Source organism: Artibeus jamaicensis, unplaced genomic scaffold (assembly GCF_021234435.1).
Source record: "Artibeus jamaicensis isolate MK-2021 breed Jamaican fruit bat unplaced genomic scaffold, CSHL_Jam_final contig_1132, whole genome shotgun sequence".
Taxonomy (NCBI): domain Eukaryota; kingdom Metazoa; phylum Chordata; class Mammalia; order Chiroptera; family Phyllostomidae; genus Artibeus; species Artibeus jamaicensis.
The window spans coordinates 3,680,320-3,699,588 of NW_026521221.1; the positions used below are offsets into that span (position 1 = coordinate 3,680,320).

Consider the following 19,269-nt stretch of genomic DNA (forward strand, 5'->3'; position numbering starts at 1 on the left):
TTCATAAAGGTCAGTGTCTATTTTCTTGAAAAAGAAAGGGAAAAAAAACTTTATAATCACTAGAATTAATCAGGGAATTTAAAAAATATTTTATACTGATAAACTTTTTAAGAGCCAAGACCTCCCAGAGATATAACCTTACTTTATGTCTGAGGAAACTGAGACCCATTGAGATCAAGCCACTCAGCATCAAATTCTATAATCTGTGAGTCAGGCAAAACATTCAAAAACAGAAAGGAATGGAGTTAATGTTTATGGTTGGAATCATTTTAATTTCACAAGTGGTTAGCACTATAAAACTGCTGTCAATCACCTTGACATAGAGAACTATTTAAATACTGAAACATTTTATTAACAATTAGTAACATCCAATGATATCATTAGACCCCAATTCTAACCACATGGTGATCCAATACAGGACCCAAGGATGTTTCATGCTGAATCTTGTTTCCTTGCTGCTGTGTAGTACCATGCTGTGCATTAAAACCAGCTAATAATGATTTGAAAATTTTAAGCATGGAGGGGGGATAGTCTAGAAATTATTTGCATCATTAGTTACAACCCAAGAAGCAGCACAGATGAGTAGAAAGGGCACAGGTTTGGAGGGGTGAAGGGCTAAGTTGATTCCCATCTGGCTGCGCACTATCAGTGTGGCTTCCAGCACAATGCTTAATTTCTCTCTCTCTTCTTTTTACTCATCTGTAAAATTAGAACTTTTTGGATTCTTATGAGGATTTAGTGAGCCCGGGTGTATACAGTGCCTGACCCAAAATACACATTTGATCAAAGGTAACCAGCAGTGCTGAATACTGAGACGACCTATAAGGAAACCAGCGTGTGACGTTTTTAGGAATACAGATACTGCAGTGAGATGTTTCTGCGGTCATTGTTGAGTCTTAGCTGGTGACTGTGTTGTGGTCCCCTGCTCTGGCACCCAGGCTGCAGTCAGGTACCTCCCTCTGTTCAGTGTGAGGCAGCTACAATCTGGACGCCTGCTGGGGGCGGAGCCAATGCACTACTGAAATGTCTGCTTGTCCGGGACCCCGAACAAAAGTTGTATCCAGCAGGAACTGGTGGGGTTTTTTCTGGGTTTTTTTTCTTTTTTCTTTTTCTTTTTTCTCTTCCAACAGCCGCTTCCCTGTTTGTGGAGCCATGCATGAATTGGAGGTTAGTCATTTCACCTTCCGAGGTCTCAGATACTTGAAAAATAAGCAGATTTTTTAGATTTAAGTACAAACTGAATCCTACAGCAATAAACTGTGGCTACATTAACCATTTAGGATGATTTCAAAGTAAGAGGGCATTTACTGGATCCAACTGACCTCTGATTTGAGAATCGGTTTTTAAAGACACCCCCAGCCACAGACTCGTAAAGCTGGCAGAAACTGCCGACAGGCCCAAGTATGTTAAAGGTTGTAATCTCTTGGAAGGACTCGGCTGATTTTCCTGTTGCCCCTCCTATCAACTTTAACCTCCAACCTCCTCCGGCATGCATCACCACAAATAAAACTGCTGAGGTTTGACAAGAGGATATAAAGTCACGAGGCCACTGCACAGGGACGGCCACACGACTTTCTTCAACCCGAAATGAATGCTCTGTAATTTGGGCTTTTCAATAGGAAGTCATAAACACTCGCTCCTATAGCTTTAGTTTTAATAATTACTCTTTTTTAAGGACAACAGTAATATACATACGAAATGATGTTTGACAACTGGAATTTAGTGGTTTTGTTATTGGTTGTCTTTGACCATTAACTTGAATTTCTGTTCTTAATTGTAATGTATACGATTTCAAGCAAGCAGCATATGATACTGATAAAAACATGGCATTTGTATACAGCATTATAAATGAATTTTTAGTTCTTGATTAAGACAAACCAGATGACCAAGAGCAAACAATGTGTTTGTATTGCTCTACTGCCTTAAAAATAATCCCCCACACTGGACTTACCTGCGGTGCCTTTGTGCTTTGGGAGAACTGGGGACATGTGGCTCATGTAGCACTTACGCTCAGCAGGGTTTCTGAAGTTTCAGTTACTTGTTTAGCTTCTCAAATAGTTCAGCTGTCTGTGGAAATTACTCATTCAATACTAGATAAACGCTGTCTCACCAAGTCTCAGGCACCATTCAGTCTGAACCCAGCGAGTCCTCTGTTGCCCGTGTCTGACCATAAGGAATGAGGAGCTATTACTTCAATACTCGAATAGCTGTCCTTGTGTTTTCTTGTTTTGTTTTGTTGTTGTTTTTTTAAGGTAGATTCTGTGTCTTTTGTTAGGTCCAGCTTGGTGGCTCTCACACAACCCTGGAGAGGTTGTTTACATGTATCCAGTGTTCTTTCTTCATTTTAACTTTCTCCTCTCACCGGGCAGCCGAGCAGAGGGGCACAGGCGATGTGAAGGAGCGGGGAGTCGGGGAGCGTGGGTGCTGGCGGTGGAGGACGCTGCACGCACTGATCGGGCCCCACCAGCCCTTCGGGCCCCTCGCAGAAGCCCACCTCTCAGCTTGGCCAGGGCGCCTTCTGCAGAAGTGCACTGCCACAGCGAACACGCCTGTGTATGCAATGCCTGAGCCCAGCCACCGCAGCCTGTCCTTCCAGAGCAGGATCCAGAGCCTGGAAAAGATCTGTGTGTTGATTTGGAGTCGGGGCCTGAGGGGCAAAGGGCACAGGAGACAGGGGAAAAACAAATAAACAAAACACAGAAAGACTGTGTGGGTGTGGCCTGACATCTTAGAATTCTAAGAAAACTACATTTTTATGAGCTTCTTATGGGGGAAAAAATGTTGAGACATTTAGAAACCACCCTTGTCCCTCCTGTTGAATAGTGAAGTTTTTATTGCATAAATCCAAATGGTAATTATTAACAACAGCTGTAGCAATCTATTGCATTTATACAGCACTTCCACACTCATTATTTTGTTTGAGCCTAACCATTCCTCTAGGAAACTGAAAGCATTTTAATGGATTGGAAAGCAAATGCTCAGAAAGATAAAGGGACTTGTCCAAGATTAATTCATTGGTGTCAGAGCTAGGATTGCTATGTTTATTATTCAACAAAATTCTTATTTAGCATTTGCTATGTCCCAGGCACCCAAGGGTGAATGTGAATCCTTCCCTCAAGGAAATCGCAGTCTGTGTCCTGCATGAAGGTGAGGGCGAGGGCTCGGGGGACGTTGGGAGCACCCCAGTGACGGCTTGAACTCAGTCTGCAGGAGAGGGAAGCAGTGCCAGCTGTCCTCGTTCCAAGTAAAGACAGCTTCAGAACGTTAGCTGTTTAGCCAGTTCAAACATCTCTTCTCATTTTCACTTCCTGTGTCACCAGCTCCAAAATTTTTAAAGATTCACAGCTCTGCTATTGGAAAGGTCCAGCCTGATAACCCAGCTGGTGGAAAGGGAGATAGGGACCTAGGAAACTAATTGGGGAAAAGCCGCGGAGACCAGTAATTGGAGCCGTGGTTATGTGGACGATTTAAATGTTAAAACAAAGAAAAAAACATGTCAATAGCAGAACAAGAAAAAGCACTTGACCTTCTGCTAATATAAGATGCCAAAACTTTCATTTTTATTTTTTATTTATCTGTCCCATGACATTAAAATACATAAAAGAGACCTCTAAAATTCATGTGTTTGCACTGGATAAGGAAAACCCATTCTAATTTACTTAGGTATTTTAAACCTTAGATCATAGCCACAAAAACAAATATTTTGACTACTTCATCAAGTGTCCTTTGCATTCACTTTTACCAAAAACTTTATTTTTTCCTATTTTATTGTTCAAAACACATATACACTATATGTGTATACACACACATATGTGTGTGTGTGTGTGTATGTATATATATATATCTAATGGATTTAAAACAGGCAGATTTGTTTGAGATGAAATTCACCCCATTTTTTAATATGGGAATGCACATGTGCTCCTGAAAAGATACTCTTTTAACAGTGCCAGTGCCACCTTTGGGGAGGGTTCCATAGTTAGTCCGACCACCGGCCCTCTTCATTCTAATTGCATGTTGCAATTTAGTGGCAGTAGAGAATGTATGCACATACAAAGTTGCAAGCAAAAAGAATGGTTTCTTCCCATCAAGAACAACAGTGAAATTTAAGATCCTTTGATGGAGCCCAGGATAAGAAAGGATTCCTATTGCAGCATAAGAATGCAGAAGAAGGAGCTTCCCCCCTCACCTCTCTTGTGTTTTGTGTCACCTTTCAGGCCCTGCTAAGCAGGCAGGGAAAACACTAGTCCCCAACTAGAAATCAAATAGAAGTAGAAGGAAGCAACAAAGTGGAGGCTCAGAGTGGAAATCTTGAGGCAAAAATAAACTCAGAACTGGATAGCTCCCTGAGCTTTAAATCTAAGTGTCCAGTTGCCATAGTGCCTTAGAAAGAGAAGCATAGATGCTGGAAGGCACTGTATTAGTAGCTTTTCGCCAGCACATTTTGGCTGAAATTGCAATTGGAAGCTTACACTCCGCAGCAAGTCAACATTCACTGTAGCTGGGTTGGGTATGTGGGTGACCCTTATGAAGAAGTTTCTATCACTGGGCCATCTCATGCAGTGCTTTCTTAGGGATAGATTTGTTGCAGATCCAGTTTCTGACCTGGGTTCTGAAACACAGTACATTTCTTGTTCCACGTCACTTTGCTGACTCATGGGAACAAAGACCCCTGCAAGCTGAGCTGACCCCCGATGAAGAAGCCGAGATCTGATTGCCTCTTCCTTTCCTCCTCGGTTGCCCTGTCATGACACCCCCCACCTTCACCCCGTGCACCCTGGGGTGCAGCTGTGGGAGACTTTCTTTGTCCCCCTTCTCACTTCAGGTACCAAGATGTTCCAATCACTTACCTAATTCGAGCCTTTTTTTTTTCTTCTTTGTACCCTCAACCTCCTTAAGATCTTTTTTCTCTTTTAGCCCAGGATAAATGGTCTTGCTTTCTGAAAAAACACCCTATAACTGATTTTCTGCTCAAGTCAGCTTTTCTAAAGTCTCATAAAATCTTGAGACCGCGAAGTGGAGATGCCCTAGAAATCCCATCTTATGTTGCAAGTTCTGAGGTTGCTGGAAGACCAAAGACTGTACAGAATCCCTGAGACACAGTCCCCTCTCCCCAATTAACTACCCTCCTTTTCTCTTTACCTTCTATGGGCTAATTAACAGGGAAATCAGAGGATACTACTCTCTACAAAAAGGTTCACCTACATTTAAATGGCTTACATTCTGTTGCCCACAGAGAGGACATTTAACTTTCATTTATGTGGAATAACTGTCCTGAATGCACTAAAATTATATGAAATGTAGTTTGTTTGATAACTCAGAAGGTACCTTAAGTTTTATCATTCTAAAATTTTCTATACTGGAAGATGGAGCAGAGGCTGCGTCTGTCTGCATGGACCCCCAAGTTTTTCAGCCTGTTGACTTCCTCCTGCACAAATGAACTGACAGAGAACAGTATCTATTTTGAAGTGATTTTTGATTTGTGCAATATCGGTGATGAGTAAAAAATAAATTCAAATTAAGTGCCATGTAGCAAGAGAAGGTAGGAGGGAACCGAATGAAAGCTCCCCCTTTTATGGGCTGCTGAGAGGTGATAGCTCTTAAAAAAGCAGTCTGCTAAGTGATCCCAAGCTAATGCAAATTAACAGTTGTTTTCTTTCAGAACTGTATGACTGAATAAACATTTACCATTTGTTCCATTCCTACTCATCTCTTAAAACAGTTGCTACAGGTCTTAATAGTAAGACTCGAAACATATAATGTATTAGCCTTGGCACATCAAAATATTGTTCATCTCCCAAACTTGAGATATTCCAGTTTGGCTTCTTCAGTAAGTTTATAATGTTCTGAGGGTCTATATCTAAAAAATGCATCATACTAATCTTCTGGAATTGATTAAAAAGGAGAGAGAGTCCCTGTAACTTGTCACTGTTCCCAGTTCTAACGTGGTCTGGCAATGGCGAGATTGATGGGCATTTTGGTGCATTTCAGTGGTAGGAGAGGCCTCAGTAAGAAATTTAAACCACTGAGTAGTATTTCGTAAAAGAGACCTATGATATTTGTGCAAAATAATAATAAGGTTACAAGGGGAATTTTAGCCTCGGCTGAGAGAGGGGTGCCTCCTGCTTTTTAGTACCAACCAGCCTTTCACATACTTTGGTGTGATCACCTTTTCTCACAGCACCACTGTGGCCACTGTGAGGGGGAAAGAATTTCAGCAACTGAACAACAGTATCAAATAAGTGCATTTTAGAAACGCTTCTTAAAGGTTTATTCCAGTCGTTAACATTCCTGGAGCTGGTTGCCTCGCCAAGTGCTCAGTGCTCGGTTCACATGCAGCAAATTTAGCATGACAAAGTTGCCCCCTTTTTTTGCAATGGGAAACCTGGAGCCCCAAATGAAGCCTCATGCAGTAAACTGCAGAGTGGAGATGAGATCCGAGAGATACAGTATAAGGGATTATCTGGGATCATGTAGATGGTTTGCAGTTGCCTTTGAATGGCTACTGGGTTAGATCATTCTTGGCAAGTTTGGTGAATTAGTATCCTATGCCTGAGTCCCCTTTTCAATACCTAGTTTGGAACTCTTCCACTCCCTGAAAACTTCCATTGAAATTTTTATCAATGGTATTTGCATAGACAAAATGGAATCAAACTATTGACATGTAGTGGTTTTTTTTTTCTTAAAGCAAATGTATGTGAATGGTTTGTGAGTAGAGATAATTTAGCCAAAGGCACCTGCCTTCTCTAAGGATTCTGCCTGAAAAGACTTTGGGGGGAGCTTGGTGAATTTTTTGTCCTAAAAATAAAGCTGTTTTTGAGGTATGAGAGAAGCTTAGTTTTTGAAATGGTACAATGAATAACAAAGACTTCTTTTCACCCCCCAAAAAAGAGGGACTAAAAAGGACATTTGTTAGACTCTTGAGGAAGAATTATGCTAACGGAAAAGTCTAGATTCAAGAAAAAAGAAAGTTGGAGGAAAAGGAAGAGCAGGTAGTACAGGGAATGCAGGACCCTGGAAGCCAGTTGTTTTACACAGATGATTGCGCTCAATCTCTGCTGCCAAACTCAGAAAAGCATATTTCTCATGAGTGAAACAGCTGGAAGATAAAACTTCACAGAACCTCCAGTCACTGAGTTCAGACACGCGTGGCTATGCGTGTATCTTCCCTTGCCACTCTTCTTCCACAGAGGCCCTGTAAGTATATTCTGGCAGACAAGTGGCCAATAACCAGTCCTCATAATGGAGGTCAGGTGGTTTGTATTTCTGGGTTTTTAGAGTAGACAGGGTTTACCATTGATCTGAAGATAGAAAGCGCACTGTTTCACCTCCCCTGTCATTTAGTGGATGTGGTTCTTGAGTGTGGCCAGAATTATACATGTGTTAATGTGTCTTGAGCCCTGACCTAAACTGTAGATGAGAAGGCTCTTTAAATATTAAAAGGCAGAACAAACAGAATTGCTCACGCCGTAGGAAAGTGCCCAGTATTCTCAAGTCAGGCCTGATCTTCTTATAGGGCAGCTGTTGCCAATGCTACATTTCTGACCAAATGGAACTTTTTCGAAAACTCCCTCTTCAATGAAAATACTAAACTGTTGGTCTCTCTTCTTAAAAAAAAATTCAAGTTACAAATACATACCTTTGGAATTACCTAATTCGTTTATCCCTCCTACAAGTCAAAGTTTAAGTACTGTGTTTTATGTATATATATAGTCATCAAGATACTTGAAAAGGTCCTAAAGGAGAGCAATTATATAAATGTCTTAAAGAACTAGATATAAGGATTAAGACATTTAGAAATAAGAGAGCGGTTTTAACAACGATAACACCTGAAGTCAGGATGCAAAACAGTGTCCTAATTATTGGTGATGACTAATTAAGTATAAAGTTACAAGCCTTGGAAAATTTTCAGAATTAGTTTCTTTGATTTTTCTACCAAAAAAACCCCACCCCATCATTTTCTATTTTAGCAGTTTCCACAACTTAAACATTAAATTCCTATTGTTTGATTTCTGTTATATTAGTAGTGTGTGTTTTGCAATTCTAATCTTCACATTTTTTTCTTTCTTTATCACGGAAGTAGGCCTTTTGAAGCTGGGAAATTTTTCATAGCAATATTGACAGTGTTCGCATTTGCATGATGACAGCCAAGGAATGGAGCAGTAATTTTTGAAATTGCAGAAGTATTTAGAACACTGATAAAAGCTGAAATATATTTTTGATGGATTGAAGTTAAGCATACATGATTTTTCCTGCTGTCAAAAGGCTCTGAATTTAGTGAATATTTGCCTGCTGCGAGAATGCAAGATTAACATCACAACCATCACCCGGGCACCCAAACCCTGCAATTTAATAGCTTTTTAGGTTCTTTCCTTTTTCTAAACAGCAATTAATCTCATTTTAGTACAATTTTCTCGTTTCTGAAGTCGCTCATTGAATCGCTGTTTTGTTCATATTTGGCTTCAGCTCCTCTGCATAGTCATTAAAGTCCCAATTAATGTCACCTTTAGCTGAAGAGTACTCATTTTTATTGAGAAAATGACAGTTGCTGCCATGAGTAGTGCAGTGTAATATACATTAATTGCCCTGTAACACTGGTAATTACGAGTTTTTCAAGCCTCTCAGTAAACTGTCATGCCTAGACAAGACTGTGCTAAAATAGATTACTCATTAGGGAGACCTGTCCTATTTTTCTGGTGGGTTCTTAGTGTTGGTTTAAAAAAAAAAATCTTGAGCTTGAACAAATAGTTGCCAAGAGCAATTTCCTACAACAATATCCTTGTGTTGGGTTTTTCAGCCATCACTTAAGATTGCGGTCAGCAAACAGACAGGGCACAGTGGACGCTACAGATGTTGAGTCTTGAGCACTTATTATGTGGTTCACAAGAGTGAACTTAACGGTGTTTCATTCAGGCTTGAATGCAGAGTGTAACTGAAGAGTCCTCCTAGAGGGTGTCGTGTTGAAACAGGTTCATTCCCTGTATTTAGAGAATATGTGAGAGCCAATATTCCAACTGGCTGAGTCCTAATCACCTCTATACTGAGTCCAGCAAGGAGCAACCCTGACACCTTTCTTAAACAAATCCATATGAATAGTGGAGGCAATAAATATCTTTGACATCGAACATGGTGAGCTTTATATATACAGTTTTAAGATACAGTTTTTTTCCAAATGGGAATCATGAGTTGGAGAGAACTGAAATCCTCTTACATGGGAAACTACTGGTCCACGATCTTTTTTAATACATAGCTGCTGACTGATACATTGAGCAGCAGGCTTGTTTTTTTTTTTCTTTCAAATTAGCTTCCTCATTGCAGTGTGGATATAATTTTTCTCTTCCCCATTTCTATCATATTTCAAATATTGCTGTTTTAACACAAAATGGTCAACTTTTAAAGCCCACAGTTGCCCAGAACTGACAAAAAAGCAAACCTTGGTTGTATCCTTGCCTAAAGCAGGTGTTATAACAGTCTGCTCTCTCTCTCACTCTCTAAATGAATTTTGTCACAGCCTTTCAGATTTTCTTGTGGTGATGAGTTAATGAAAGTAGATAGTACAATTTGTGCTGGCCAGGTAGCAAGTGCCAGCTCACAGCTGAGCATAGTTTAAAAAAAATAAATAAAATATAGCATTATATCACTGATTTACCCATTACACAGCATTAATAGTGAGAGACCTTGGTGTGTTTATCTGTTTGTATTGGTGTGCATTTATCGAATTGTTTATGACAAGACTAATTGGGGTAATTGTAGACACTGAAATTACCTGTCAGCTATATGTAACCACACTCCCTTTCTTTCTGACAAATGATGACAACTGAGGGACCCCGTAGCATTACTCATGATGGCTTTTCGAGTGGTAATAAGGACAATAGGGGCCCTGGCTAATTTGACATGGACAGCCTTCACAACAAGAAGCCAGCTAAATGACTTGTCAGGAGGGGAAAGAAGTCAGAAAAGTAATGGAGTCCCCCATGGCGCTCTGACAGGCAGATGAGGCAATTTCAACGGAAAGTGAAAAGGCTTCAGTTTGTCAAGTATTTAGAACAATCAGAGAACAGCTAGAGGCTGGAACCTGACAATAAATGGGTGAACCATAGTAGCAGTTTCACGTAGGTCAGTTACTTCATACTGGCTGCGTGGGACTTGGGGTTCTGCTCTCATCAGCTGTTTCGCATCTACCTACCAACCAGAGCTTTGTCACCCAAAGTTTGTGCTCTGCTTTACACCATGGGAACAATGGTTGAGGTTATGGAGGCGCAGGAATGGGAAGATGGTATGAGTTGTAGTCACTAGCATAGTGAAGAATAAACAAACAAAAATCTGGACAACATGATGGTGACAGCAGCTCTTAGCAGAAGATGGGTTAACTCCACCATGGTGTGCTGTGGTCACGGGTCGAGTTTAGCAAACTCCGTTCTCATTCGCTATTGCTAAGGCACAAAATACTATGCTGCAGTTCACAGGCTAAAATACCACTAGCGATGCCCTTTCCTCTGATTGTGTCAAACAGTAGAATATTAATCTCATAACAAGCTAGAAAACTGGTGCACAAGGATTAAGCTGCCTGCTGCACCTTATTGCCTCCAAAGCTGGACACAGCTCTGACCCTAACGTGTAATAGGAAGCCAGAGGATTAAACGTTGTGACATTTCAGCACTTGTACCTGTCTCAGGTTTCTGGTTTTGTTTTATCACAGACCATCTCTACATTGTAGAAAAGCAACTTTCTAAACTGCACTTTGCCTCTCTGTGCCTCAGTTTCCTCATTTGTAAGATGAGGAGAGACAAGGTGATCGAATTGATGACAAAATTGATTGTGTGATCTGTATGTGTATATGGGTTAAGATATTTTTAATATAATTTGAGATACGTTATGCACTTGCAACATACTTTCCTCCCCCTCAGATCTTTACAAAAGCAACAATACCCTTTATATCAGGCATAGATGACTTTTGTGTTTAACAGAATTTTTCTGGTGAAGATTTCCAAGCATTTAAGCCATGGGATCTACCTTTTTTGTGTCTAAAGAAGAAAGCGTGCATTTAATACACTTATTTATACTGGGTTATTTGTAAGTGTTGACCTTCATGTGAGAAATGGTTTTCTTTCTAAATATGCAATATAATATCTTGATATCTCTGTTAGATTTCTCAGTACAACTTAAAACACATGCTTTCATAAATGTCATTGAATCTAACAAAATCCGTTGCTAAAGGCCCTAAACAATAGTTCAGAAGGATTAGAAACCCATTAAGAGGGAACACCCATAAAGTGCTTTTGTTCTCGCATTTATGTGAGTGTGAGAGAGGACGGGCTGGGGGTTCTCCTTATGCGCATCCACTTCATGGTCTTTGAGTTGTTGGAGGGTTCTCAGTGTTTGTTCAGGGCACTCTTCAAAAACAGGATAATCATCCAATTACCCCGAGTCCTAGGGAGGAGTGCCGGGACCCCAGCACTGGGCTCAGGGCCTGGGGGGCAAACTGCAGGCTCTCGTAGAAGTGCCTGGGAAGGGGGGAGGGAGAGGAGAGGTGCCTTTTGCCCTCCGTCTCTGTCCCAAGTGCACAGAGTTAGGATTTGGCTGAAATGCTGAGGCTGCAGCCTACAGATGTGTTCTGTTCTTCTTAAAATGCAGTCTGTTGACAGGAGTTCTCCTTTTTGAGTTTCAAGTTCGTATCTGGGATGAGTTTTTGCCCAAAGAACCCAACGTTCTTTATGTTCCTCACAAATGTTCACTCAGCTAAATATTTTCTCCCCTTTGTGGAAGAAAGTTTTTATTTTATTTCTACAAAAATACCCATCACTGGAAATACTGTGGTTCTTTTTTTTGTAATAATACATATTTAATTCTAAAAGTCTGAAAGCTCCAGATGAAGAAGAGAACATAAATTGTAATTATCCCCATTCACAGACATTATCACTTTTAGTGTTTTAACAAAATGGCATTATACTTCATACGTTATTGCAAATTCGTGTTTTCCCTCAGAGGACATGGGTTTTCATGTCTGTAAACAGAGCTCTGTCATTGTTTCCTAATGCTTGCATCATTCAGAAATACCACAATTTATTTAGCCTATTTCCTGTAATGGGTGTTTAAGAGGTTGTCATAAACATCACTGCGATGAACATCCTCACAATAAAATGAGTTAAGATGCAGAAAACAAGGTAGCCTCAGTCAACTTTTTTGTTTTTTTCTGTCTTGGGTGATCTGTTGTTGTTATAATGCATAAAGCTGTGTTACTTATATTTTTCTGCAACACGATGTGAGGTTTACTGACCAGTTTAATTTTTCCTTTTAATATTCAGTTAGAAGAGCTGTTTCCATGATGCCAGAAACTCATTTATCTAGTTGTCTGGTACCATATAAACACATGTAAACAAAAGTAGCTGGTGCATATGCATTTATTTTACCATCTAGTCTTCAGAGCTTATGATTCATCTGTAAGGTTATTTCACAGCCAAAGAAAGGTAATATGTTGTACTGTTAAAAAATGCATGTATCTGTTACATAGAATCTTTCAAGTGTCTATTCATTTCTTACCCTACCCCCTTCTGAGGCCTGCATTAGAATCCAGAACAAGCTTGCTCTTATATGAAAGAAATAAGCACCCAATAAGTGTTACTTGTCGTTGTTATTATTATTAACATTAAATCACTTTATATATCTATAAATACTTCTTTAGGATAACATCTAAATAATAGTGCCCCTGAGTCAAAGGGATGTGAGGTCCGAATGTTGCTGACACTCACGATTGAACTGCCTGCCACAGAAGGGCTGCAGCAGCGTCTCCCACGGGCAGCGTGTGCCGTGCCCATTTCTTCGCACCTTGGCCCAACTTCAACCTCATCATTTTAGACAGTTTTTACACTCTTGTTTTCCGTTTCTTTCCTTCTACTTGCTTCTAGAAGTTCAGTGCACTTGCTTTCATTCTGTGGCTCCTTGCCCTCAGTCGGTCTGTAAGGTGCGCCTTCACCCGAGCAGAGGCGCTGAAAATCAGAAAGCTATCTCTGCACGCTGGCTGATATAGCTCAGTGGATTGAGCGCAGGCCTGGGAACCAAAGGATCACTGTTCCATTCCCAGTCAGGGCCCATGCCTGGGTTGCAGGCCAGTTCCCGGCAGGGGACCCATGAGAGGCAACCATACATTGATATTTATCTTCTTCCTTTCCCCTTTAAAGATAAATAAATTAAAAAATACCAACTGCTGCAGTGATCTTTATTAAAAAAAAAAAGAGAGAGAGAAAAATCTGTCTGTGGCTTCAGTCTCCGATTTTAATTCCAGATCTTTTTGGCCCTCAAGCTCTGGAATGGGTCACACTTCTCTCTTCTCAGGAAATTAGATATTTCAGATCGTTCTAAGTGGTCTCCTGCCCTCTTTCCTCTGCCTTTGTTATAGCTGTCCGTATAGATTGTTTCAATCACACGTGCAATTGTTTCCTTGCTAGGAACACAGCTAGGAAATGTTGTCACAGAACTTAGTGGCTCTTCTTCCCTCAGATTTACATACAGCATTCCAGAGCTTTCTTTAGGGCATTTATCACTTTTCCTCCTAATGCTCTGGTGACAGTATACAGCTATTCACGTTTTTATCAGCCAACGAATGGTTTTTCTTTGCTGCCACAAGCCAGAAAAGAGATAAAATCGGGGAAAGTGCTTTCATTGCTGCACTTCAAGGAATGGCTGTTGGAGAGTCAGGGAGGGAAGCTTCCTGACGTTGCACCCCACTGACACCCTCGGATGCTCTGTGGGCAGCACCAGCCTCGCTGTGAGGTGGGAACGGGAGGCTCGTCATCACTGCTGCCGGTCCTGCTTTCGCGCAGCCGGCTGTGCATCTCCGGAAGCCTGCTGCCGTCCCCTCATTGACTTCCTCGTCTGCAGGACAGGGTGTGAGGAACTTTGCACAATGTTAACTGCTGCCACTGCACACTGGACGCATGTGGAAGATTTTGTTACAGTTCCATGAAGCGGCCCATGTTTTCATTTGGAAAGGCAAAGAAAACACAGATTGGCACCAACTGAATGTAAGGGGCACTAATGCATTTTATGGATCAGAAGGCAGTTGTGAATGTGGAGTTCCTCGCACACTGAAACGGTGTTACGAATGGTGTTAGGTTCACAGGCTGGCCCAGGAGTCCACCGCAGCCATAAAGTGCTGCTTTTCATTTTCTGTTCAGTAGGACCAAGCTGAGTTCCACATCTCATCTGCAGAGGGTACATTAAAATGTCTACCTTTTGCAACAACATGGATGGAACTGGAAAGCATTATGCTGAGTGAAATAGGCCAGGCATTGAAGGACAAATACCATATGATCTCACCTTTAACAGGAAGCTAAACAACAAAACAAACAAGCAAACAGAATAAAAACAAAGACGCTGAAATAGAGAACAAGTGGGAAGCGACCAGAGGGGAGAGGGGAGGGAACTTAAGGGGAAAAAGGGGGAGGGATTTTGAGGAACAAGTGTGAAAGACACAGAGATGAGGACTGGGGGGGGGGGGGGAATGGGAGGGAGGGGGGAGACCGGACAGGGGGGTGGGGTGGGATGGGAGAAATAGATTAAAAAAAAAAATGTACTTGAAAAGTAACTAAATAAAATTTAATATAAAAAAAATAAAATAAAATAAAATAGATTGGTCCATTGTAAAAAAAAAAAATGTTCAGACTCTTCAAAGAAAGGATTTAGAAGTTTAGGGTCCACTGGAGAGCTACCCTTGGCGGGAAGGCTCTCCTTGTGGGAAGCATCCCTGAACTATTCATGTCTTTTCACTGCTTTCCACCCCCCACATCTAAACTTCGCTGTTCCTTGCACTCACAACTTTTTCATTTGCTGATAAGCAGGTTCTTTCTTGATAAGAGATTCCTGAAGGAAACTTCTTCCTGTTGCAGTGAGCCTCAGGCACTGGCCGCTTTGTAACACGACCTTCAGTCAACAGAGTGTCCCTATCAGTAGTGAAGGCCTGTGAGATTTATTTGTAAACCTAGCTGATTGAATCCAGCAGTTTTCACTAGTGACTAGCAGAGGACTCTCAGGTGGCCACCCCCGAGAGAACCGAACATCATACTCACTTGGCTTTGCGAAAAGGGAGGCCCCCTGTGGTGCACAGCCCTGGTGTTCTTACACCTGACAGAGTTCAGGGCCTCCCCTACCAGGCAACACAGAACTGTTTGTCTGGGGTCCTAAAGGTGTCGCAACACCACGCCCCCACTCCTCTGCCATCAGCCGCACCGCACCTGCATGCAGCAGTGAGAGCCACCCCCTCCACCCCGCTTTGGCCAGGGAGCCCCCTTTCTTTCCCCATTGGGTTTGGGAAGCTTGGGAAGTGGTTCCTAGGCTTGTCGGAGTTCCCTCCTGCTTTGTAAGTCTGTGTTCTTGGGGTAAAGATCAACTGAACTTCAGGCAAAGAGTGAACTTCTTTACCCAGAACCAGGTTCTCGCTTAGATACTCCTCACAGCATTTGTGAGTTCTAGGTGGTAGCCGTGAGGTGGAGGCCGGTGGCCGTACACGCGCTGTGTGCGTGTGGAATGTTCAGTGTCCATCCTCTGTATATGTGCCAAAGCAACCGACAGGTTCCAGAAATCAGTCCAGTAAATCAACCCATCAGGCTTCCAAAACACAAGAAAGGCTGGGTTGGAGGAAGGAATCTTTGTGACTAAATGCGCAGCATGAAGTGTCCTCTTTTCTGTAAGCTGGGAGACCTGACTTGATCAATGAGCAAAGCCAACAAGCCAGTTCACAAGTCCATTATGGACTAAGCCCCAGTTGGCACTTTTATTTTCTTTCTGTCATTATTTGTCATTGTGAAGTCTGCTCTGTATAAACTCATCAAGCTGTAGCACCTGTATTTTCCACACCATGACGGTACTTTCAGTGATAATTCTGGTTTTTTTCTTATTACTAGTCAATTAAAAGAACTGTTTACATGGTGCCAAAAGCCTCATTTATCCAGTTGTCTAGTTATGTATAAACAAATGTAAACAAAAGTAGCTTGTACATATGCATTTGTTTTTCTACCAGCTAGCCTTCAGAGCTTTGGATTCAGTTCTTAAGGTATTGAACAGGGAAGGAAAGGTAATGTATTGCATTGTAAAAATTACGCATTGATTATGTTGCGTAGAATCTTGGTGTTCATGTATTCCTGGCCGCACCCCGGCCCCAAGCTTTCACTGCAACCAGACAAGCTTTTTCTTCTTTGAAATGTTCATCCTTATTGAATCTAGTGGAACATCTTACACAGAACCTGCCATCTAATCGCGATAACCGTTCTCTGCTTCTTACATTAATAAAGAAATCCCAGGTTTTGACTGGGTCTATATTCACCCAAAGGAAAAACTCCAGGTCCCTCTGCAACAAGATGTACTCACCTGGCTAAGTGCTGGACAGTGGAGCACAAGTCGAAGTGCCCCATGCAACTTCTGAGAAATGCCATGAAAGTGGGAGGTACACCCTTGGTTGCCACTCCCTCCTCCTTCCTGCTGACAGCAGTGTGGGCCTGAAGGCGGGTGCCCTGCGAAGTACCCTGGGCCCGAGAGGAAAGGCAGCGCTGCCGACGGAGAGCAAATGCGGCAGCAGGATCCCGGTCCCTGCTGCCTGTGCAGTCACCGTGCCCGCCTAGGGCTGCCGCACTGTGACCTTAATTTACATAAGAGAGAAACATACTTCTGTCTTGTTTAAACCTCCAATAGGGTGACTTTTCTATCACTTGTAGCAGAATCTGATTCTAACTAATATGGCAGGTAAGGTGTAGGGGAGAAAGACATCTACACCGAGAGACCTAGAGAGTTTGCCTTAAAAATGGCATCCAAACCATATTTGAACTCAGGACTTTAATTCTACTGACAGGGTTGTGCTTGTCTCTTCAGAGGCTGTGTGAGATTAAATTCACCCAACTTTTTAAAAACTTTATCATTGCAGTAAATTTTGCACTCTGTAGTTTTTCCCCTAAACTTGAGATTGGAAAATAGATACTTCTAACATCTTCACTGAGGTATAATTGCTATACAAAAAAGGCACACATTTAATGTATACAAATTGATCGTTTTGGACATATGCAAATTTCCTTGAAACTATTATTACACATCCATCGCCTTCAAAAATTCCCTTCTGCCCCTTTGTGTTGTTTGTCTGTTTGTTTCCTGGTAAGAACACTTAACGTGAGATCTTCCCTCTTAACAAAATTTCCAGTGCACAGTACAATATGTTGGCTACAGGCACTCTGCTGTATAGCAGGTCTCCAGCACTTGTCCGGCTCGCATAACCGAAGCTTTATGCCCATTGCACAACACTCTGCGCCCCTCACCCCAGCCCCCCACAACCACCATTCTCTTTTCTGCTTCTATGAATTTGACTATTTCAGATACCTCATATAGGAGGAATCATATAGTATAATAGTTGTCCTTTTGGTGAGAACTTATTTCACTTGCATAATGTCCTAAAAGTTTATTCATAGAAGCATATGACAGAATTTCCTTCTTTTTAAGGCAGAATAATATCCACCCTTTTGTATGTATGTACATACAGTATTCTCTTTATCCATCGATGGACACTTAGGTTGTTTCCATATCTTGGCTATTGCGAACAGTGCAGCAGTGCACATGGGCGTGTGCTTTCTCCTTGAGATGCTGATTTCATTTCCTCGGATGAACACCCAGCAGTGGGATTGCTGGGCCACACAGCAGTTCTGTTTTTAATTTTTTGAGGAACCTCAATGCTGTCTTTGCAGCAGCTATACCATTTTACACTCCCACCAATAGTGTACAACGGTTCCGACTTCTCCCCATCTTCACCAATATTTATCTTTTGGTTTTGTTTAAGAGTTTATATTTTTTAGAAAGAGGGGAAGGGAGGGAGAAAGACAGGGAGAGAAACATCAGTGCGTGTTTGCCTCTCTCATGCCCCCTACTGGAGACCTGGCCCACAACCCAGGCATGTTCCCCAACTGGGAATTGAACGACTGTCCCTTTGGTTCACAGGCCCATGCTCAATCCACTGAGCCACACCAGCCAGGGCTATCTTTTGTTTTTTAATAATAGCCATCCTCACAGGTGTGAAATGGTATCTCATCGTAGTTTTGATTTGCATTTTCATGATGAGTATGTTGAGCTTCATTTTCATATACTGGCTAGTCATTTGTGTGTCTCAGAGAAATGTTGATTCACGGTCTATGCCCGTTTTCTAATAGGTTATTTGTTATGTGCTATTGAGTTATAGGACTTCCTTATATATTTTGAACATTAACACCTTGTCAGATAGATATATAGTTTGCAAATATCTTCTCCCATTCTATGTTACCTTTCCATTCCATTGATGGTTTCCTTTGCTGGGCCAAAGCTTTTTAGTTTGATATAGTCCCACTTCTCTAGTCTTGCTTTTGTTCCCTCTGCTTTAGTTACATACCTAAGAATCATTGTCTAGACCAATGTCAAAACGCTTTTCTCCTATGTTTTTTCCTAAGAGTTTTGCAGTGTTCGGTCTTACTTTTAAGTCTATTCTTTTTTATTTGATTTTTATATATGTCTAATTTCATTCTTTTGCCTGCGATATCTAGCTTTCCCAACATCAGAAAATGGATCTATATTTTTGATTCTCAGAACTCACTCCAAATCTTGGAGTAGGTCCCCTCCAGATGTGTTGCAACTCAGCAATTTGTTTGCAGTGCGTTGTTGTTGTCTGCTCCGTGTTCCCTGCGTAATGAAGATACCGTGTTGGGCTCTGTGAGTCAGACCTGAGCATAATGAGCGGCAGTCCTGGCCTGCCGGTGAGGACGGGGTCCCAGCATTGCCAGAATTTGCAGGTCGCTTTTGGAAGCGGCCTCATAGAGTCACCCAGTAATTTCAACTGTGTGGAATTCTAGTTGTGAAAGAACTATTTTGAGAGAGTTGCCCCAGTTAAATGTTTATAAAGTGTTTATAAATGTATTAGTCACTGTGCAAACAGAGAAGCAGGTGGTCTTCGTGCTCCCACCTGGTCAGGTCACTGAAGCAAAGCCACCTGGAAAATTTCACACAGTAATTGGACCTTCATCCTTCAGAACTTCACTTTCATTAAACTCAGCAAGAAGGACTTTGGCGTCTCCTGAAATATCGTCTCCACATGCCCTTTGTTATTAGAAATTAGCCTTTTCCGAGTCATGGAGAGTGACCCCTAAAATTCAGGAGTATTGCTGCAGAGGTAATAGAGTAAGGAAAGCGCTGTGGAGTGACTCGTAAGAGGAAGCTGGTCAGGTAGGTGCTTCTAATCTGCCTTGCTGTCAGAAATAACTTCCTCATTTTAAC

The 19,269-nt window shown here is 41.7% G+C and overlaps 1 protein-coding gene and 1 long non-coding RNA gene across 6 annotated transcripts in view; one reads left to right on the forward strand and one right to left on the reverse strand.

Moving 5' to 3' along the window:
* The window catches only part of CDIN1 (CDAN1 interacting nuclease 1), a 215,803-nt gene that overhangs the window by 155,538 nt on the left and 40,996 nt on the right, over positions 1–19,269 (forward strand). The window lies entirely within an intron of this gene.
* LOC119062223 (uncharacterized) lies at positions 329–2,654 on the reverse strand. Its single transcript, XR_005084941.2, has 2 exons — positions 1,952–2,654; positions 329–1,199 (listed from the first exon to the last, which is right to left on the reverse strand). It is a non-coding gene; the product is annotated as an uncharacterized LOC119062223 (long non-coding RNA).